The following is a 24,583-nucleotide window of genomic DNA, read 5'->3' on the forward strand; positions in this document are numbered from 1 at the left end:
ACGCTTTTTCTTCTCCTACTGTGAAGAAGAGAGTGAAAAGTTCAGGTGGGAAGCCCCCTCTAGGTCACCTGTGAAGGATGTTCGGCAACACAAACACACGGTCCCAGGAGACACGTCTTTAGCGGGCGGTTAAATATGTTTTAGGCATTGTTTATACAGTAACCGCACTGCGGTGACTAGCACACGCTGTTTGATACCTACCTGACTGTCTTGGGATTACGTGCAGCTTTTCAGTCCAAGCTGGCCTGAACACATTTTAATATTTCTTCTGCTTTCGCATCGCCTTTCCTTAAGGAACTCAGGATATCTGTGCAGCGAAGAAACATACACTTGCAAAACGTGTCTAGAGGACACTGGGCCTGATGCACTAAATATTTGCGTGTATTAGAACACATGCAAATTTGATCTACTAAGCTTTTGCCCAGAGGATTACGTCTCTTAAATGAGCAAATAGCTTGTGGAATCATGTTTGTCTTCATGTCCATGCATAATATATGGAGGTTATTTCAACGCCTGCAATACTTGGAGGAGAAGATGCAAATATAGTCAATTAGCGCTCGCAATGTGATTTAGCAATACTAAAACTGTTCAGGAACCCCTGTTTCAGTTTATTTCAAACATGCTAACAATACAATGTAATGCATCATATATTTACAGTTGTTTCATTACAGAACGTCCGAAAAGGAGTAGGAAGAAGCTGAGCTTATTTAATCCCAACCCTTTTCATACCATAGCAATTGTATCCTATTTACTGGTTCTCTGTGACATGACAGTGAACAAATAAATAATACATAAATAATATATTATAGTAAGTAAACAAATATTACATACCGTCATACTTGCCAACCTTGAGACCTCCGATTTCGGGAGGTGGGGGGAGGGGGTGGGCGTGGTCGGGGCGGGACGGGGGCGTTGTTGGGGGCGTGGCTAAAAGGGGAGGAGTATATACTTGACGTTCAGTGAATTCTAGCTATATATATATATATATATATATATATATAAAATAAATACTTGAATTTCAGTGTTCATTTATTTACACATATACACACACATAACACTCATTGTTGAGTTAAGGGTTGAATTGTCCATCCTTGTTCTATTCTCTGTCACTATTTTTTGAACCATGCTGAACACCCTCTTTGATGATGCATTGCTGTGTGGCACGCACAAAAGTGCTTTCATCAAATGCACTAGATGGCAGTATTGTCCTGTTTAAGAGTGTCACAACATTGCTTTACGGTATACAAAAAAGTGACTGCTGTTGTTGTGTGTTGTTGCCACGCTGCGAGGACTTTAATGAAACTGCCTAACAATAAACCCACATAAGAAACCAAGAACTCGCCCTCCATCATTCTATAGTTATAACGTGATTGGGCAGGTACGCTTTTTTATATTGTGGAGGACCTGAGTCCGCCTGAATTTCGGGAGATTTTTGGGAGAAAATTTGTCGTGGGAGGTTTTCGGGAGAGGCGCTGAATTTCGGGAGTCTCCCGGAAAATCCGGGAGGGTTGGCAAGTATGCATACCGTATTTTTCGGACTATAAGTCGCTCCGGAGTATACGTCGCACGGGCCGAAAATGCATAATAAAGAAAGAAAAAAACATATATACGTTGCACTCGAGTATAAGTCGCATTTTTGGTATTGTCTTAATAATTTCACACATAAGTCGCTCCGGAGTATATGTCGCACCCACGGCCAAACTATGAAAAAAACTGCGACTTATAATCCGAAAAATACGGTACATAAATATTTGTCTCAATAAAAAAATAGAAAAAGGGTTCAAGATGTTCATCATAATTATTGTTCTGTGTACTTAGTGAACACTTGTAGTTTGAACAGTCTCAAACTGAATCATATTGGTGCTTTGTTTGGTTTATTTGGTCAATCCATTCCATAATTGAATTCCACATAGAGATATTGTAAAGGTTTTAAGTGTTGTACGAGCCTACACGTGTTTTAAATAAGATTTTCCTCTAAGGTTATATTTTTCCTCTTTTGTTGAGAAGAATTGTTGTACATTCTTGGGTAGCAGGTTATAGTTTGCTTTGTACATAATTTTAGCTGTTTGTAAATACACCAAATCGTTGAATTTCAATACTTCTGATTCAATAAATAAAGTGTTTGTATGCTCTCTATATCCAACATTATGTATTATTGTATTTGATCTTTTTTGTAACACCGTTAGTGAATGAAGTGCACATTTGTAGTTGTTTCCCCATATTTCTACACAATAACTCAGATATGGTAACACTAGTGAGCAGTAAAGAATATGAAGTCATTTGTTTAGCATCTTTATTTAGCACGCTTGAAATGTGCATGCAAACTGGCACAGTTGCTGACAAATGGCTGTGAGAAAGGAAGGGATCACGCTTCAAAGACAGACGATGGACAGGAAATCTTCCATTGTACGTGTGTGTCAACGTATTTGAAATGTCAGAAATCGAAATGATCAGACGTATCGTATATCTAGAGCAGAGCTGTGCAAATATTTTGACTCGGGGGGCCACATTGAGAGAAAAAATGTAAATGGGGTCCAATGTGTATGTGTGTAGAAATGATATACCGTATTTTTCGGAGTATAAGTCGCACCGGAGTATAAGTCGCACCTGCCGAAAATGCATAATAAAGAAGGAAAAAAACATATAAGTCGCACTGGAGTATAAGTCGCATGTTTTGGGGAAATGTATTTGATAAAACCCAACACCAAGAATAGACATTTGAAAGGCAATTTAAAATAAATAAAGAATAGTGAACAACAGGCTGAATAAGTGTACGTTATATGAGGCATAAATAACCAACTGAGAACGTGCCTGGTATGTTAATGTAACATATTATGGTAAGAGTCATTCAAATAACTATAACATATAGAACATGCTATACGTTTACCGCCCTGTGATGAGGTGGCGACTTGTCCAGGGTGTACGCCGCCTTCCGCCCGATTGTAGCTGAGATAGGCCCCAGTGCCCCCCGCGACCCCAAAAGGGAATAAGCGGTAGATAATGGATGGATGGATATACGTTTACCAAACAATCTGTCACTCCTAATCGCTAAATCCCATGAAATCTTATACGTCTAGTCTCTTACGTGAATGAGCTAAATAATATTATTTGATATTTTACGGTAATGTGTTAATAATTTCACACATAAGTCGCTCCTGAGTATAAGTCGCACCCCCGGCCAAACTATGAAAAAAACTGCGACTTATAGTCCGAAAAATACGGTATATACACATTTAGCTGTAAAAATCTGCTGTGCACTGTGTGTGTTTGGGTCCCTTTTTTTCATTAACACTAATACCAAAAGTCACAATGAGAGTTATAAAAACAGACCACCTCAAAATAACGGAATTTAATTTTACAGTTTTTTACTGAATGAGACACCCAAAATGTACATTCAAAATAAAGAAAGTGGGTTTTACAATATTAACTATAAACAATAAAACACTGAATATTAACAATTTATGAACATCACTCCTCTTTTACTTCTCAGACCAGCTCCTTGATAGTTGTGTATCTTTTTACAATCAAGCAAAACACAACAAATGCAAAGTGTAACAACCATCTACAAAATGATATATTATTATGTAAAACTCTGCTTCTGCATCTGTTCCTGACACACGCGTTTCAGGTTGGCTGCTCTGAAAACAAACCCCGCCCACTCTGGTTTGTTCCTCGTCTGAGCTGCTGTGACGTAGATTACCATAGTAACTTGTATAAAACCCAAAAACGAAGATTTCGACCATTGGAATACTTTCTGTAGTTCAAGACTTACGGTCATTTAAAAACAGCACTGCACATCATAATGGCAGCGACAGTTTTGATGTTAACGGTCTAAAAAAACATATGTAGAACGTCCGGCGGACCGGATTTAAAAAATCATAAGCTTTTCAATCTGTCCCGCCGGACATTCCCAAAATATTTTTTTACATCTTTAAGATGAAAACCGTAGCTGCCATTATGATATGAAGTGATGTTTTCAAATGACCGTAAGTCTTGAACTATACAAAGTATTTCAATGGTCGAAATCTGCGCTTTTGCATGATATACTAGTTACTATGGTAATCTAAGTCACAGCAGCTCAGAGGAGGCACCAAGCAGTGTGGGTGGGGGGCGTTTCCACAGTGTTTCCAGAGCGGCCAGCCTGAAATGCGGGTGTCAGGGACAGACGCGGAAGGAGATTTTTACAACAAAGTTCTAAACCTTAGTGATATATCAGATGTATCAGACTGTAGGTGTTTTTTTTGGGGTTTTTTTACCCTTTGCGTTCATTTTTTGCTGTGTTTGTTGCATTTTTGTTCCGTTTCACTTGATTGTAAAATATTTTCGATCCAGAGGGGATGTGATGTTGATATGTTGTCAATATTCAGTGTTTTATTGTTCGTAGTTAATATTGTAAATCCCACATTCTTTATTTTCATGTACATTCTGGGTGTCTCATTCAGTAAAAAAAAAATACAATTCCATTCCGTTTTTTAAGGCCGTCAGTCATAACGTTTTTAGCATTCAATGAGACATTATTGTGAGTTTTTGTATTAGTGTTTCTAAAAATGTTTTGCCCAGGTCTGACCTAGAGTGACTTAAATGCCTGATTCAAACAAATTCAGAAGATTTGTTTTGGTGCATGCTGGCGTTTTTTTTTTTTTTGGCAACATGCAATTGTATGCATCCTTGCATGCTTTTGTGGATCATTCCAGACACACCATAACACCGGTGCCTCCCGGAGTGCACCTTTTGGCATACGAAAAATAGGTTATGTTGTCTAGATCGCACTTCTATTGTACATTGCCCAGAAAAATGGTGTGTGTGCTGCATATTCCACCACATAACGAAACGGCTCCGGTTTGAGCACATGATGTCATGAATGAGGAGGGAAATGAGTGTCTCCATGGTATACGAGCACAATCCAAAATCATTCCTGCGCCACTTATGTACTTGTTATCAATTGTGCATGCAGTCTTAGTAGTACTAACTTGTGTTGCCAGCTATTTGGACAATAACGGCTGTGTGTTGACTCAGCTATCCATGATGCACACTGACTACTCTAGTACTTAAAGGGGAACATTATCACAATTTCAGGAGGGTTAAAACCATTAAAAATCAGTTCACAGTGGCTTATTTTATTTTCGAAGTTTTTTTCAAAATTTTACCCATCACGCAATATCCCTAAAAAAAGCTTCAAAGTGCCTGATTTTAACCATCGTTATATACACCCGTCCATTTTCCTGTGACGTCACATAGTGATGCCAACACAAACAAACATGGCGGAAAGAACAGCAAGCTATAGCGACATTAGCTCGGATTCAGACTCGGATTTCAGCGACTTAAGCAACAGATTACGCATGTATTGAAACGGATGGTTGTAGTGTGGAGGCAGGTAGCGAAAACGAAATTGAAGAAGAAACTGAAGCTATTGAGCCAGATCGGTTTGAACCGTATGCAAGCGAAACCGACGAAAATGACACGACAGCCAGCGACACGGGAGAAAGCGAGGACGAATTCGGCGATCGCCTTCTAACCAACGATTGGTGTGTGTTTGTTTGGGATTAAAGGAAACTAACAACTATGAACTAGGTTTACAGCATATGAAATACATTTGGCAACAACATGCACTTTGAGAGTGCAGACAGCCCAATTTTCATCAATTAATACATTCTGTAGACATACCCTCATCAGCGCTCTTTTCCTGAAAGCTGATCTGTCCAGTTTTGGAGTTGATGTCAGCAGGCCAGGGAAGCTAGGGTCGATATTCTTCTCTTGATCATCTTCGGTGGCATAAGGGACGGTGTGAGCCAAGTCATCCAGGGGGTTTAGCTCGCTCGTCTGCGGGAACAAACTGCCGCCATTGCTTGCCGTGCTACCGAGGTCCTTTGTCCCTGAATTGCTCACACACTCCGGCAGATTCAATGGGGGTCTGGCGGCAGATTTCTTTGACTTTATCGTTGGAAATGCATTTGCTTTGAGTGTCGCAGGATATCCACACATTCTTGCCATCTCTGTCGTAGCATAGCTTTCGTCGGTAAAGTGTGCGGAACAAACGTCCAATTTCTTGCCACTTTCACATCTTTGGGCCACTGGTGCAACTTGAATCCGTCCCTGTTCGTGTTGTTACACCCTCCGACAACACACCGACGAGGCATGATGTCTCCAAGGTACGGAAAACAGTCGAAAAAACGGAAAACAACAGCTGATTTGACTCGGTGTTTGAGAAAATGGCGGATTGCTTCCCGATGTGACGTCACAACGTGACGTCATCGCTCCGAGAGCGAATAATAGAAAGGTGTTTAATTCGCCAAAATTCACCCATTTAGAGTTCGGAAATCGGTTAAAAAAATATATGGTCTTTTTTCTGCAACATCAAGGTATATATTGACGCTTACATAGGTCTGGTGATAATGTTCCCCTTTAATAAGTATAGCTTCTTTTTATTCAGAAATGTATACTATAAGATAATACTATTGTGATATATTCTCAAGCAAAACATGCATTTTCTTCCTATGTACACGATTAAAGGTTAACATTTTGACTTTAAGTCATGGGGCTCCAAATACAGTATGTGTTCATATTTACTTTCAAACGAGAGGGTTTAATGCAAGCTGTCTCCTCCTCGCCTAATTAACCTCTCAGATTGTCAACTAAAAGAACCCTCAAAAGGCGCTAATAAACTGTCAAGTCAGTGTGTGTGTTTTTTAAGCTGAATTGACATGATTGGGGAAGTGTACGTCCCATAGGCTGGAGCATTTCTCCTGCATGTTTAGCACGATGGAGGAGTAAGTCAAACGCAGTATTTTTAGAATTATAAATTGGTTTGATTTTATTGCTCTTTTTTCTGGTCACAATGTAGTGTTGCCGCACTTGAGACCGGTGTTGAGAGCAATCTTAGGGGGGCTTGGTTTATCTCGACCATAGGAGACTGAGAAGGATTTCATATAGAAAACAATGTTCCTTGCTTAATGGTAATTTCTACAAACAATATTATAAAAGCCTTAACCTTGTCTTGGTCTTAACATGATTTGGTCATGTTTATGATCATTATCCAGGTCGTGGTCTCAAGTCTTCAAAGTCTTAGTATTGTCTTGGTTTGTGTGGTTTATATGGTACTCAGTAGTTGCAGCGAGCTGAACACATAGGCTTGGTGTTTTTTACAAAAAGGGTCTACAGTGGTAACTTGGTTTTCTGATTCTTAAATTGACCACTTAACTCTTCTCCCTTTTTCTTACCCTTAACCCTCAGCCCTCAAAACAGAGGGCCAAGAGTAAGGTCCAAATACGACATGCTAAACAGCGTGTGCAAACTGTAAAATGGTGTGTACTGTCAGTAGGTGTTTTGCGTGTGATCTACTAAGACTGCATGTATAATTGATAAGTGGTGCAGACCGGCCTATTTAAATTAAGATGTGTGTGTACTCTGCAGATGTGGCTCTTTTGATGACTGCATCTGGCTCTCAGATAAATCTTAGCTGACATTACTTAACAGGATAAGTACTGAGTCATTCCGCTGGTAATCACAGTGTTAAAAATAACATTCAAAATATAAAACATTTTCATGCATTTTAATTCATCCATCCGTTTTCTACCGCACCTGTTCAAGAAGTCGCATTAATAGTAAGAAGTATTTTAGTTGCTTTTGGTTAGCTTCAGAATAACAATGTTATTAAAAAGAATGAGAGACTTATTATACTCTAAAAATGTTGGTCTTACTTAAAAATGCACACATTTAGTTGTATTCAGTGTTAAAACAAATATTATATGGCTCTCACGGAAATACATTTAAAAATATTTGGCTTTCATGGCTCTCTCAGCCAAAAAGGTTCCCGACCCCTGATCTACAGAAACACTGCTTAATTTTCTATGCCCCATTCAGTTAATGATAACTGCTGGTTCAATGTTAGGCTTAGGTTTTAGCAGATTTTCCATATTTTTCCTACAGACATCATTTGATGACCTCAAACAACAAGGTTATGGATTGATTCACACTGGTTTTCGCCTTTTCAAGGGTACTGGAAAAACTGGAAAATTGATCTTCAAAGTCCTTAAAAAGTGCTTGAATTTGGCCATGGAAAAGGTGCACGAACCCTGTTAGTAGCAATATGAAATCTCTTAAATATCACAATTTCTGTGACGATCTGTCATTTCACTTCTGGTGGTGGTTCCTTGTTTGGTGTTTGTTTCCTGTAGGCGCTCTTATTTTTGTTCCACTTCCTGCTTGTCTTCCTGAGCGCTCGTTTCCCTCACCTGTCTCTGATTGGCAGCCGGGCACACCTGGTTGCAGTTGCCAATCAGGCGCCTATTTATGCCTGCCTTGCCTGTTCCTCAGTGCTTGGGATTGACTATGTTAGGCATGCATGACTTCTCCTCCTTGTTTTGAGTATAATAAGAACTCTTACCTGCCCGTCGTCCACCAGTTTCTTGCATCTTGGGGTCACAACCGCCGCAGCCATGCAAGTTTGCAACAATTTCATTATTACCACTCAAACAAGGTAAATATGTGCACTTATGCAAAGTTCAATTAAACACAGATAACATCCCCAAACTGTGCTCACACTGTTGCTAACAAGACTGTAGGGCTGTGCGGTATGGACCAAACTCATACCCCGATATAAAGTAGTTTAGCCCATAAACTAATCCATAACTGGAAATATCCATTGACATAACTAAATATCTCCACCATGCCTTGATTTTAAAATTTTCCAGGACTGAGTGGGATCCCAAATAGACAAAAAACAAGTAACCAACAAGCAAGAAAAGTAGGTTTTGTAAATTAGGATCCCAACTTAAGAGGTGTTTTGAAAATAATATAAGAAAAGTAAAATATAATCTATCTTCTTTAAAAAAACAAAAAACATTTAGCTATGCTCAATTCTTCAACTAATAAAAACAAAACAACAAAATGTGAAATAAAGGTGTTTTTATAGGTAAACATTATTATAGGACATACACACAAATATTTTAGGCAGGGACACCAACCTGCCAACTGCTTCATGAGGCTGTATGACAGGCAGTGTTCTGAAAATTACTTAAAAAAATGAATAAATCATAGTTACTTTTTAATGAATGTAATTAATTTCTAGGGAAAGTAATTAATACATAAATAAAAAAATTCAAATATTTTTCATATAAAGTATACATAAGAGAGCAGTGTGTGTGTGTGCGATGCCTCTTGCCTAGTGACGTGTGACATCAGCGAGTCCATGCTCAGTCTGAGTTTCACAGGCATTTTAGCTTGACCTGTCTTTGTTAGCTTAGCAGGCTAGCAGCGCCACTTTGTCAGCTCTGACTGCCGAATCTTTCGCTGATTTGTGTTACCTCTGCTAATTAAACACATTGAATGTGCTTCCATGACTCTATGTACTTGTCAAAAAACGGGGTATTGTTTGGATGGCAAGTTTGTCACTTCCATCATTGATTTGTTGTTCAATATTCCCTCCAACATTTGTAGTTACTAGCACATAGTGTAGTTTGCGTCAAGTTTTAAAGTGGTGAAAAAAATACCCTGTCTTTTGCTGACCAGATTCTCCAACCAAAAATGTGTTTCTTCCTTGTTGGAATACTAAGTGTGTGAACTAGGAGGAGGGGAGCTTCCCTTTGTGCATGGCACAGGAGGGAGAGACACACACAGAGGGATCAAGGACACTTCCGCATCAATCACTTGTCTATTTGGTTATGGTTGTGGTTTGAGTTTATTTCAAACATGCTATACAGATGGTGTATGATCAAATTTGGATGCATTTATTTTAGGAGCAAATGTGATGAAAGGCTTAAAATCTCTAGTCGCATATGTGCGACAGGTTTTTTTTCAAGTCGCACGGTCTATTTTTAGGTGCATTTGCAAGTAAATTTGTCGCACCGTACAGCCCTAACTCTGACATGCAATACAATGTAGTGAGATCCGTTTGGATGGGAGGGAAGAGCCAGGCGATTGTCCCATTAGTACTTTGCTGCCAATTATTTCTTGACTTCAATCTTTTTTGTCACCTTCTTTATAAAGTGCTTTCAGTCGCAACTTTCTTTGGCCCTATGGTGTCTTATTTTGCAGTCGTACTCATTTAAATAAGCAGAGTTTGCGGAATGGTACGCGTGCCAACAGGCTAGTTTGTCAGGCCAAATGATTGACTTTACGATAACGGTTTCAGTACGAAAACAGAAAATGTTCATAAAACAATTAATCAAACAAAAAGTGGGCATATTGTTATCGTAAAATACAGCATCAACCATTGTTCAGGCTCTTCATGATGACCGAATATTTTGCTACTTGTTTTCCTCTGATACCTCTGAGCCAAGGTTTCCGAAATTAGGGCTCATTTGAAAGAATACTTCTAAATAAGACCGGGGGTCCGCTCTAACCAATCAACCCGGCACCATTCCACACAAGTTAATTGCACCTGCTATTTGCCTACGTGATCCTTCTGTCTGTCTGCCAATTACCACAATGGTGTCATTACCTTTTGACATGCCTATCGCTCACACTCTCCCATCATATTTGATTCTGAACACACACGCAGGCAGCAATTATAGCTGCTCCGATTGTTCCATTTGCATACTTTCATAGAAAATGCCTTTTCCTGATGAGATCCACCCCCGCCCCCCCACCACGCACACACTTAATATGCAGAACAGAGCTGTTGTCTGCTGGTTTGCAAGATATACCTAATAATTGGCTTTTAATATGGCTCATGGATCCGACATACACGTTATTATAGTTGCGGTTATTGCATTACGGTAAAACAAGCTGACCTCAATTCATTTCCTCTTGCCACGTGCCACTGCTGTCCTGTCCCGTTAGTCAAGAGGACCACCCTCAGGGCGTCGCCGCTGTCCAAATAACCTTGAAAGTGACCAACTTTATAATTGGGTTGCACGTTATAGCGCTTGAATGCATTCATTTTTTTTGTTTTCAGTTTAGTTGTGCATGTACTTTGACGTTGGACATTTGGTTTTTTTAGTTGGGGTTACACATTTCTGAAAGAAATAGCACTGTTATGAAAAAGTCTAATGAAAGGATAAAGTTAGCAATATGTGGCTTTGAAAAGGGCACTTTAAATATGACTTTTGATTACCCTAATTGATTTAGCCTAGATTAAGGTTCCGCCGTTATGTTGCATGAATATGATTATTTAGTTACATAATGCGCAGAAGACATTTGCATACCATGGAGATCATTAGTTAATGCTTCCACATTCAAAAAACTACTGCATTATGATGTTATTGCATGCTCAAAGTACTGTATTCAGGGTTTGTACGGTCATGAAAAACCTGGACAAAGTCACGGAATTTTAAAATGTGATTTCCAGGATGTGGAAAAAAATTATGAAAAATAATATTTTCAAAGGTTTTGGACAAGTCTTGGAAACATATTGAAAGTTTCAGGACTACAGACACAAATGAGCTGTTAGCCAAATCTGGTTCACCTGTTGATTCCTTGTAAATAATGTATGGTGCGCGCTGTGCAAAAATAAAGAAATAAAAATGAAATAATTTAAAATAATAATCCAAACAAAATGTAGCTTGCGATGGTGTATAACTTATATTCAGTAGTAGTGGCGGGCTGTGCGTTTCCCACCTAGGCCTTCAGTGATGTTCTACTTAGTCCGACTTCAACCTCTCAAAATACAATCATTTATGTCGCCACAAAACAGAAATACACGCACTACTGTGCATTGAACCACCTCAATTTGTCACGAGTGTTCAAAACAAGCTATTTTTTGGCACATTTAAAAACCAATAAACGGACATGGTACTGTCAAAACTAAAATAATTGTAAAAAACATATTGAATGTGAAAAAACATATTTGAACTCACAATTTGTAAAGCCATTGGTACTGCTCGTAGTTGGTTGATTCGAGTGGAAGTGGCAGGCAAACCATATTACCGCCAGGGCAGCTTAACTCGTTTCCGGGGTCGACCGACCTCCCCTCACAAGATCTAGTCTCTCTTTAAATATACTTCTTGAAAATGCCCTTGCACATATATATCTGCCACCTAATCAACATTTTGCTCTGTTTCTTTGTCGGTTAAAAGAGCGAGTACCGCTGATTTCTCTGCTGGCCGGGTATGAAAATAGTATATATCTGTATCATGAATCAATTGGACCCCGACTTAAAAACGGTTGAAAAACTTATTCGGGTGTTACCATTTAGTGGTCAATTGTACGGAATATGTACTTCACTGTGCAATCTACTAATGAAAGTTTTAATCAATCAATCAATGGCTCCGGTACCACTTTCTGCTTTTGTAAATCACAACTTGTGATTGGATACTTGGGAGTGACAAGTGAGTATCCAATCACAGTCATGTTCAACAAAAGGCTATCTAGATGGGATACAGTCAACAACTCGTGATCTGATCGCAACTGTCTGTTAACTAAATGTCCTTTGTTCGTTTACACTACACAGCCGCCGCGAATGTTGATTCATAAGGCCTACGGCAGAATTGTCTGCCTATTTATGTGCTTTATAAGACTTTCACTGTCATTTATGTAAAGCTGTTTGACATAAGCCTAAACTAACATTTGTCTACCAAATTGATGTATATGTGAGGTTGTGGGATGGAGCAGAAGTAAAGACTAAATATGTTGGAAATGAAATATGAGAATATTTGTCTGGTGTTATTGTTTTAGAGAGGCGCCATACATTTCAGATGTAAACCTAATTTTAATTATATTGTCATAGCAGCACATATGAGACACAGGAGATGGCACAAAAGTTAGTATCGGAGGTTCCAGATTCATCCTAATAACAGGAACAAGAGTATGTACGTACTAGGGATGTCCGATAATATCGGCCTGCCAATATTAACGGCCGATAAATGCGTTAAAATGTAATATCGGATATGATCGGTATCGGTTTTTTATTATCGGTATCGTTTTTTTGTTGTTGTTTTTTTAAAATTAAATCAACATAAAAAACACAAGATACACTTACAATTAGTGCACCAACCCAAAAAACCTCCCTCCCCCATTTACACTCATTCACACAAAAGGGTTGTTTCTTTCTGTTATTAATATTCTGGTTCCTACATTATATATCAATATATGTCAATACAGTCTGCAAGGGATACAGTCCGTAAGCACACATGATTGTGCGTGCTGCTGGTCCACTAATAGTACTAACCTTTAACAGTTAATTTTACTCATTTTCATTAATTACTAGTTTCTATGTAACTGTTTTTATATTGTTTTACTTTCTTTTTCCATCCATTCATTTTCTACCGCTTAATCCCTTCGGGGTCGCGGGGGGCTCTGGAGCCTATCTCAGCTACAATTGGGCGGAAGGCGGGGTACACCCTGGACAAGTCACCACCTCATCACAGGGCCAACACAGATAGACAGACAACATTCACACTCACATTCACACACTAGGGCCAATTTAGTGTTGCCAATCAACCTATCCGCAGGTGCATGTTTTTTTTGGAGGTGGGAGGAAGCCGGAGTACCCGGAGGGAACCCACGCAGTCACAGGGAGAACATGCAAACCCCACACAGAAAGATCCCGAGCCCGGGATTGAACCCAGGACTGCTCAGGACCTTCGTATTGTGAAGCAGACGCACTAACCCCTCTTTCTTTTTTATTCAAGAAAATGTTTTTAATTCATTTATCTTATTTTATTAATTTAAAAAAAAAGTAAATTATCTTCACCATACCTGGTTGTTCAAATTAGGCATAATAATGTGTTAATTCCACGACTGCATATATCGGTTGATATCGGTATCGGTTGATATCGGTATCAGTAATTAAAGAGTTGGACAATATCGGAATATCGGATATCGGCAAAAAGCCATTATCGGACATTCCTAGTACATACTAATGTAGAATTGTTACGATAATTAGTTTTAATTCAGTAAAATATTTCAGAGAAGTCATGGGATATCATTGATGAAAAAGTGTATGAACCCTGTGCATTGATACTCTAGCGTAGGCCTGGGCAATTATTTTGCTTCGGGGGCCAACTTTAAAGAAAAAAATGTGTCTGGGGGCCGGTATATCTATTTTCACGAACACTAATACAAAACCTCACAATAATGTCTGAATGCTAAAAACGTTATGACAGACCGCCTTAAAAAACGGAATGGAATTTTTATTTTTTTTACTGAAAAAGACACCCAAAATGTACATGAAAATAAAGAATGTGGGATTTACAATATTAACTATGAACGATAAAACACTGAATACTGACTGTCACACCCCCTCGCGATCGACATATTTTACAATCAAGCGAAACGCAACAAAAATGCAACAAACACAGCAAAATATGAACACGAAAAAACAAAAACAAAAAACACCTTCAATCTGATATATCTGATACATCACTGAGCTTTAGAACTTTGTTGTAAAAATTTCCTTCCACGTCTGTTCCTGACACCCAGGCTGGCCGCTCTGGAAACACTCTGTGGAAACGCTTCCCACCCACACTGCTTGGTGCCTCAATTGAGCTGCTGTGACTTAGAATACCATAGTAACTATTATATCATGCAAAAGTGCAGATTCCAACCATTGAAATACTTTTCAAAGGTTCAAAACTTATGGTCATTTGAAAACATCACTGCACATCATAATGGCAGCTGCAGTTTCGATCTCAAAGCTCTAGAAAAAATATTTGGGAATGTCGGGCGGGTCAGATTGAAAAGCTTAAAGGGCCTTAATTTGCCCAGGTCTGCTCTAGCGTGACAATGTCATTCACTTACTGTACTATCAGAGGCATCAAATTGAAGGAGGAATAGAATAGAATAGAAAGTACTTTATTGATCCCTGGGGGAAATTCAGCACCACAGTTCGCTCACAATAAACAATAAACAAACACTTAGGTATTTTTTTACATGTGAATAATATAAATACAGTCTATTATACAGCATTATTCACATGTGAATACTATAAATACAGTCTATTATACAGCATTATTCACATGTGAATAATATGAATACAGTATTACACAGCATTATTCACATGTGAATAATGTAAATACAGTCTATTATATATTCAAGTAGAGTCAAAAAGGAACATATACATTATACAGTCTGATGGCTGTCGGTATGAAGGACTTCCTGTGTCGCTCCATGTTGCATTTCGGGAGTCTAAACGTGCTTATTCTCTCTGCCAGGTCCGAGTGTAGTGGGTGGGAGGTGTTGTCCATAATGGCTAGGGCAGGGGTCGGCAACCCGTGGCTCCGGAGCCGCATGCGGCTCTTTGATCGCTCTGATGCGGCTCAGCTGCATACTTGCCATCCCCCCCCAATTTTCCCGGGAGACTTCCGAATTTCAGTGCCTCTTGTAGAAAACTCCCAGGATTAATATTCTCCGATTTTCACCCTTACAATAATAATAAGGGCGTGCCATGATTATACAGCATTTAGCGCCCTCTACAATCTGTATTAACAGTGTGCCAGCCTAGCCTCTTGTTATATGCATCTTCTGCTTGCACACGTAAGTGACAGCAAGGCATACTTGGTCAACAGCCACACAGGTTACACTGACGGTGGCCATATAAAACAACTTTAACACTCTTACTAATAATGCGCCACACTTTGAACCAAAACCAAACAAGAATGACAAACACATTTCGGGAGAACATCTGCACCTTAACACAACATAAACACAACAGAACAAATACCCAGAATCCCATGCAGCCCTGACTCTTCCGAGCTACATTATACACCCCTGCTACCACCAAACCCCGCCCCCACCCCCACCCCAACCCTGCTCCCTCACACATCAACTCCCTTAGTTAAGACATTCTTAACTTGAATCAAGTTAAGAATGTCTAAGAGTACCTACACCCATCTATCAAAAAAGCAAAATGGTACGTTCTACTTGATAGCCAACACAGGCTCACCTTAAAGCCTTCACACAGCACCAAAATATCGGTACAAGGATGAGGTGATATAGAAGAAAGATAAACATAATTAATCCATCTGTGGCAGCCTAAGAGACAGTTGTGTGCCAGTTTCACTCTTGCATCTCATTGCCCATAACAGTGGTGCATTCAAAGACCCTCAATTAAAGTTAGATTTAAATATATGATTATTTAAATTCATGTACTGGCTGCTTTGTATTGAATATATTGGCACTTTTGTGTAAAGAAAAATACAAACTCTTTAAAAAAAAAAAAAAAAAAAAGTACTTTATTTTGGGGCAGGGGGTTATTTCGATATGTTCTCGTCTAGATACGTCAATCCCGTTTTTTAAAGTAAAAAAAAACTTAATTACAGTTTTTAAATGCGTTTTAAAAATGGGTTCAACCAAATTCATAGTTGTTTTTAGTGCATGTAAACATTAAATGTGGGTGTATGTTCTAGCGATGTTGGGTTTAGGGTGGGATAGGGGGCGCTTTAGCAGTCTTCTGTTGGGGAGCCCAGCATTTGGTGCTGCGTCCCTGATTACTGTTGTCGGTCAACTCCAGGAAAGCAACTTTTGTTTGATTTGGTTCTTCTTTTGCCACGAGAAGAGACATTTTCAAGCTACTCTGCATGCACCCGATTGCTGGGAAAGTTGGTACTCTGATGGTTATTTGGTAATTATATGTTGTTGGATTTTAATGTGTGTAGTGTACTCTTGAAGTCCATTAGGCAAAGAGTCAATTTTTTACTCTGACTTTTATTGAAGGCAGCAGCAGGAGGGCTTAAAAACACACCTGTCAAGGCTAAGATGGCTGGTTCAGAGCCACAGCTCTATACTTAAGGCCTAGACATAAGTGTGATTGATTTTTTGGACCTATTTATTCTTCTTCTAATGTACGGTATTGTTGAACACAGTCATTTGCCACACTTGTTTTTACCCCCCTTCTGTTTCTGAATTATTGGATTAAATCAAGCATTGGATCCCGAGCCAACCTTCCCACTGAGCCGCAACAGAGTAAGTTGAGCGCTTTGTGAAGTGAATGAAATGGGTAATAAAGGGCCGCTGTAGTGTGGCGAAACCTTATTTGCTTTGCAGCTGCTCCGACTTGCTGGCTTCTTCTCTGTGCTACACACAGTTCATCTTAAAAACAGATTACAGCAGCAAAACAGACACTCAGTGATTATTAAGTATTATTTGTCATACACAGTTACACCCCCCCCTATCCCTAGTACGCATGCGCGGAAAATGTACCTAGTACGCATGCGCGGAAAATGCGCACGTCATCGTCACCTCCATTGTTGTTTTGTGTGCAAGTTCTTAAATGGAACTTATCTGAACAATATCCAGTGTTGTGGTATTTCAATTAACTGGAATCCAATGTGCTGTGGGGCTCTGTTGTAGTGAATCACACCTGAGCCATCATAAATTAATCAAATCTTTAATAAACACGTGAAAGTACACAATATGACAAAGAACATTTGACAACAATCAATCTAGGGATGTAGATCTCTGGTCAGGACACTCCTCACTCTTTTGCCTTCACCTTCATTGTCCATTCGTTTTTGGTGATTTTATATACTCTGAACTTAGACGTTGAGTCCGCGACATACATGGCGGCCAATAACTGATACAGTCTGCTTTGCCAGTCCAAATGCAGTCACCGTTTTCTGTAGTCTTCCAAATGGAAGACTACAGAATGGACAAAGTTTTTCTGTAAGTAGAATCACAGCTGACCTGGACATTCGAAAGTTCTCTTGCCGTCTGAGAAGTGTAGTATCCGCAATAGCTGCAATCGCTTTCTCTGAAGGTATTCATGTGTGATTTCCACCTTCATATTTCCAGTGTTTAGCTCCGAGTTGCGAAACCACTTTATTATGAAGCTGGCTGTGGCACGTTCTTTCTGACGTTACTTCCTGTGTGGGGCGCGGCCTTTCTGATGTCACTTCCTCTCCGAACTCAGTTTGTAAACTATCAATGAGTCAATACAAAGCTAAGAGCCGGAGATTCAAGAAATACACGGCGCACTTACCGTGTAAAAAATTGTCAGAGGAGGAGGACCTTAAACGATAGTTTAGTGTGGCTGAAACAGGGTTTAGGCTATATAATTATTTGTTTAAGGGGTAATAAGGCTTAGTGTAGACATAGCCTCAGAAAAATAGCATCAGATTTACCGCCTGTCCGAGCACCCACTGGCAAAAATGTAGATTGGCGCTTATGACCTAGTATGCGCCTGTTTGGGGGTCACATGTATTTATGACCCAGAGAAACATTTCACCAATAATGAAGTACCGACCTGCACAAACTAACCAATGAAACTATTTTGCCTACGACCAATTAAAGACTCCTACAGAACAAGCGCAATGGAAGGCGAATGACTTACTAACAGCTACTAGGTCACACGGTAGTAAGTACTGCTGTTGCTGATTACATTCACCCAATAATTAGCAGACGTCATTGATTCCCTGCAAAGAAGAGGGGGAATGTGTGTGTGTGTGTGTGTGTGTGTGTGTGTGTGTGTGTGTGTGTGTGTGTGTGTGTGTGTGTGTGTGTGTGTGTATGGAAAAAAGAGGGGCCTCTCTTCCTGTTGCCCCTGCAGCGGTGGGCCAGTCAGATAAAGGTAATTTGGGAAATGAGCAGATATCGATTCCGCTTAAATCGACAGTGGTGGTTGGACTCATTGATGTTCCACGGATTGTTGACTCCCATCATTTTCTCCCTCGACGCAGGTTGACAGCGTGGTGAAAGAAATAGGGAGCATCCCGGATGATCATTAAGTTGGTGGTAAGTGTAAAAACTGTATGCATGATACATTTCAAATAAGTGTGTGTGTGTGTGTGTGTGTGTGTGTGTGTGTGTGTGTGTGTGTGTGTGTGTGTGTGTGTGTGAAGGAGGGCTTTGATTAGCTAGGAATTCATTAACACTTTTTAGTGAAATGACGTGTATCGGCGTGCGCATTGCTAATGCCTGGCTGCATGAACAGCGCAACCTCCCAGATCAAATCTTATTTAATCTGGCACACTTGCCACCTCTAATTTGTTAGTATTTAAAAAAAAAAAAAAGTTCCCCATAGATAGTAATGAAAAAGAGAAGCAATCTTTGCCAGGATCAAGCTGTCTGCACTATGAACCTAATTCACTGCAAAGACAGTTTTGAAATGAATTAGATTCTATTTCCTGTTGTATGGTCAGGGCCGCCCCTCCCAATGGGGAACACACGCCGTGCGTAAGTCCCCACGATGCCCGTTTTGATGGAAAAAATGCATGCAAATTGCGAGTCAATCAATTAATCAAACCTTATTTATACAGCGCTTTTTATAAATAAAAGAAATGCAACATAAAGTGCTTTACAAAGTTAAAAACAATACTCAGATGACCTAGATCCCCAATTATCACATACGTACAGACACAGACACAGATACCAAACACAAACACACACACACACATGCAACTATATGGACAAATGAATGCATGGCTGAGTACAGAGGACACATGTGAGTGAACACTATCCTAGCAGCCATCTGCACCAGGAGGTCATCAGACCATGGCCACCAAGACGCTGACACAAAAGTTACCCCCCCCCGTCAGCCGGCGCAACGCACCCTTGTATGCGTGCGCGGAAAATGCGCACGTCATAGTCACCTCCATTGTTGCTTTGTGTGCAAGTTCTTAAATGGAACTTATCTGAACATTATCCAGTGTTGTGGTATTTCAATCAACTGGAATCCAGTGTGCTGTGGGGCCCTATTGTCGTGAATCACACCTGAGCCATCATAAATTAATCAAATCTTTAATAAACACGTGAAAGTACACAGTGACAGAGAACATTTGATAACAATCAATCCAGGGATCTAGATATCTGGTCAGGGCACTCCTCACTCTTTTGCCTTTACCTTCATTGTCCATTTGTTTTTGGGGACTTTATAGTCTGGACCTAGACGTTGAGTCCGCGACATACATGGCGGACAATAACTGATACAGTCTGCTTTGCCAGTCCAAATGCATTCGCCGTTTTCCGTAGTCTTCCCTCGAAACAGGTAATACAAAGTATATATATACATTTATATATATATATATATATATATATGTATGTATGTATGTATGTATGTATGTATGTATGTATATATATATATATATATGCCTACTCAGTGGCCTAGTGGTTACAGTGTCCGCCCTGAGATCGGTAGGTTGTGAGTTCAAACCCCGGCCGAGTCATACCAAAGACTATAAAAATGGGACCCATTACCTCCCTGCTTGGCACTCAGCATCAAGGGTTGGAATTGGGGGTTAAATCACCAAAATGATTCCCGGGCGCGGCCACCGCTGCTGCCCACTGCTCCCCTCACCTCCCAGGGGGTGATCGAGGGTGATGGGTCAAATGCAGAGAATAATCTCGCCACACCTAGTGTGTGTGTGACAATCATTGGTACTTTAACTTTAACTTTATATATATATATATATATGTATGTATATATATATGTGTGTATATATATATATGTATGTATATATATATGTGTATATATATATATATATATATATATATATATATATATATATATATATATATATATATATATATATATATATATGTATATGTATAATTTATTTGTATTTTTTTCACAAAATTTCTAAAATATATTGAAAGGGCCCCTGCATACATTGACTTCTTCGTACATAGCCCTTCGCGGGAAAAGTTTGGACACCCATAATTTAATGAATTTAATCATCTATTTATATTTTGCATTGTTGTCTGTATGTAAAACTATAATTATTCTATACAAAATAAATTCAGGTGTTTGTAACTGATTCATTTGATTTGCATTATTTTTCATGGGAAAAAATTGGTCTGGCTGATTTGGTCTTTCACCTGACATTTTGAAAAGGTTTTTGTTAAGGTTTGACTGTAATACAACTTTCTTATAGTTATTAAACATTGGATGTACTCAAGCATGTTTGGTGCATGTTATGGTCTTTGATACAAAGCAGTATATGTCCTAAATACCGCCTCCAACGCAACTGGTTAGTGTTGAAGTCTCTGAAGCCTTACAGAGCAATAATATTAATATCCAATCCAATCCAATCCACTTTATTTATATAGCACATTTAAACAACAAAATGTTTTCAAAGTGCTGCACAACAATATTAAACACAATTAAAAACAATATAAAATAAATATGATTAAAAACGATTTTAAAGGGTAAAACCAATTAAAACAGTAAATATTGGAGCTTTAGAGCTGTCCAATAAATCCAGTAATTTAATGACATGCACAATCTGCTTGTAGATTTACTTTAAAAATGCGACACATTGGCAGCTTGTTCTGTTGTGGAGAACCTATTAGGAAGTGGTGTATATTGAGTAAAACCTTCTGCAGTTTCCAGTAGAAGGATTGTGTGGAGTAAGTGCTGTCCTTGCCTGGCTTTCATATACTGTTCATTGTTTGACGGAGTTTGGAGTACAACTTTTTAAAGACATTATGTTTTTTTTTAAGAGTCTGGGTGACACAACAAGCTATTACAAGTATTTCTGTCAATCTGTTAGCCTTTCACACATTCTGCAGCTCTTTTCGCTTGTCATTTTGCAGGCCCTACTAATTTTTTTTTTCTTTTCCGATCCGACAAGGCAAATACTAGCAAAGGACTAATCATGCTTGGATACAGATCAGAAACACAACACTAAACAATCTGTCTCTTGCTGGCTTGTTACCGTGTGGACATAATGGAAAGTTGAAATGTGTTTTGATGTCTTTGCAATTCTAATTCAATGTATCTTTTATGAGGTGATAATTAATAAGTACCGCGTTTTGATGGTCTTCAATGTCTTCCTTTCATACAGCAAATTTGCATACTATAAGGCAGTGTTTTTCAACCACTGTGCCGCGGCACACTAGTGTGCCGTGAGAGACAGTCTGGTGTGCCGTGAGAGATTATCTAGTTTCACAAATTTGGGTAAAAGATATTTTTTGCAAACCAGTAATTATAGTCTGCAAATGACGTGTTGTTGAGTGTCTGTGCTGTATAGAGCTCCGCAGAGTAACCATGTAATACTCTTCCATATCAGTAGGTGGCAGCCGGTAGCTAATTGCTTTGTAGTGGGACGGCGTGGCAAAGTTGGTAGAGTGGCCGTGCCAGCAATCGGAGTGTTGCTGGTTACTGGGGTTCAATCCCCACCTTCTACCATCCTAGTCACGTCCGTTTTGTCCTTGGGCAAGACACTTCACCCTTGCTCCTGATGGCTGCTGGTTAGCGCCTTGCATGGCAGCTCCCGCCATCAGTGTGTGAATGGGTGAATGTGGTAATACTGTTAAAGCGCTTTGAGTACCTTGAAGGTAGAAACGCGCTATACAAGTACAACCCATTTATCATTTATCATTTATGTCGGAAACAGCGGGAGGCAGTGTGCAGGTAAAAAGGTATCTCATGCTTAAACCAAAAATAAACAAAAGGTGAGTGCCCCTAAGAAAAGGCATTGAAGCCTAGGGAAGACTGCAGAACGAAACTAAAACTGAACTGGCTACAGGTAAACAAAAACAGAATGCTGGACGACAGCAAAGACTTACTGTGGAGCAAAGACTATGTACATCCGAACATGACATGACAATCAACAATGTCCCCACAGAGAAGGATAAAAACAACTGAAATATTCTTGATCGCTAAAACAAAGTAAATGCGGGGAATAGCGCTCAAAGGAAGACATGAAACTGCTGCAGGAAAATACCAAAAAAAGAGAAAAAGCCACTAAAATAGGAGCACAAGACAAGAACTAAAACACTACACACAGGAAAACAGCAAAAAACTCAAAATAAGTCGGGGCGTGATGTGACAGGTGGTGACAGTACACCTACCGGTACTTTGAGACAAGAGCTATAGTGATGCATGGATTACCATGAATTGACCTTGCTTGGACCCCGACTTAAACAAGTTGAAAAACGTATTTGGGTGTTACCATTTAGTGGTCAATTGTACAGAATATGTACTATACTGTGCAATCTACTAATACAAGTTTCAATCAATCAATCAAATGGTTGGTTATGGTTTGAATTCATATCCATGAATTGCAACGACTTTTTACTGTCAACTGAGTTTCATTTTTTAATGATTTCTGCTGGTGGTGTGCCTCTGCATTTTTTCAACGCAAAAAATGTGCCTTGGCTCAAAAAAGGTTGAAAAACACTGCTCTAAGGGATATCCATGGAAATCACAAACAGGTCTTACTAGTGACCATGATAGAAATTGATTACCCCCGGTTGACCTCGAAAAAGTACATAAAATAACAAATAAATGGCTCTTTGAGAGGAACAGTACAATCAACCTTTATGTATATATGTATATAAGTATGTATGTATATATATATATATATATATATATATATATATATATATATATATATATATACATACATATGTATGTGTGTGTATATGTATGTATGTGTATATATGTCTATATATATATATATATATATATATATATATATATATATATATATATACTTATGTAAACTATTTTCTGGTTTTAAAAGACAATGTAAAAAAAGCAGCCATGTTCTGCTAAATAAGCCAGAGAAGCGCCAACACCTACATTATTATGTCGCTCCTTTCAGCCTCCATTGTACAACTATTTGAGGCAAAGGCTTTGAGTCTCTGCGCTCATTGGCGATTTGCTTAGTGGCACGCACAGCACGAACAAAGGTGTCTCCATGCAGTAAGTCGACAACAAAAGCACAGCATGCAGGGAGAGCAGGTCCTTTTCAAGACAATAAGGCGAGGTTGTTTCTTCCACGTTTCAACTGTAATTAGCAGGCGAGAGAATGGAACACAGTCGGAAAGGTTGGTGTTGCTATTTGGATGACCAAAGTACAAGCATGGTATGTTTGCTTCATTTGCATAAACTGCACATCAGTATTAATGGAGAGAAAGTAAACTGATCATTGTGTAGATGTCAAACTTGTTTCCATTGAGAGCCACATTGCAGTTATGGCTGTCCTCGATGCATTGCTTATAACAGTGGCTCTACTATATATATGAATGAAAATGTACAATCGTCTCATATTTATCAGATTTTTTTTACTGATGGATAACTTCCTTTGAAATAACAAGTCAAAGTGACGAGCAGATATTTAGGTGAGTGATGTGCCAATCCTAAAAAACAAGCTTGGAATATCTGCTTGTCCGACATAAGCTCCGATACTAGCAGTCCTTTGGCGCGTTTACCTGTGCAAAGCTGGACAGGCAGTCAACATCTAAATGTCCTCCCATAAACACACAAGGTTGTTATTCTCTTGTATTTTAGTGAAGTCATTTACAAAAGGTAAACATGGTAAGCTATAGGCTACTAGGAGCTAACAGATACACAATAGCTAAGCACCCAATAGCACACAAGATAGACGTATATAATAAGTGTCCTCAGTAGAACAGTATTGCAACTTAAAACACATTTGATAATATAATGATATAAACATATCAAAAAATTATAGTTGCATATTACTTATAGATAAATTCTACAAGGCAGAAGCGTACAAAAAAGTATCCGGTTACAAACGTCTCCGGATCATTCAACCTATGAGCTAAACTTAATGAATTATTGTGGCCACTAAGTGTCGCTAAAAATAAATTACCACTCAACATCAACTTAAAGACGGTATAAGTTTGTCATAAGTTTGGTAATAAATAGGATAGTGTTTTTATACCTATGCCTGTTGATGTGTATTTCCGGTCTTGTCATCCTCGTCCGGACAGAAGGATGACACGGCAGTGCGGCTGGATC

At 39.1% G+C, this 24,583-nt stretch overlaps 1 protein-coding gene across 5 annotated transcripts in view; it reads left to right on the forward strand.

The window, feature by feature from the left end:
• The window catches only part of tnr (tenascin R (restrictin, janusin)), a 419,906-nt gene that overhangs the window by 30,784 nt on the left and 364,539 nt on the right, over window positions 1-24,583 (forward strand). For 4 of the 5 annotated variants that reach the window (XM_061979400.2, XM_061979405.2, XM_061979402.2 and 1 more), the window contains exon 2: window positions 18,552-18,606. The exons of the other annotated variant lie outside the window; for it this stretch is intronic. The gene's annotated coding sequence lies outside the window, so the exon portion shown is untranslated. The remainder of the gene's footprint in view (window positions 1-18,551; window positions 18,607-24,583) is intronic. 5 annotated transcript variants of the gene reach the window in all.

This window comes from Nerophis lumbriciformis, linkage group LG19 (genome assembly GCF_033978685.3).
Source record: "Nerophis lumbriciformis linkage group LG19, RoL_Nlum_v2.1, whole genome shotgun sequence".
Lineage (NCBI taxonomy): Eukaryota > Metazoa > Chordata > Actinopteri > Syngnathiformes > Syngnathidae > Nerophis > Nerophis lumbriciformis.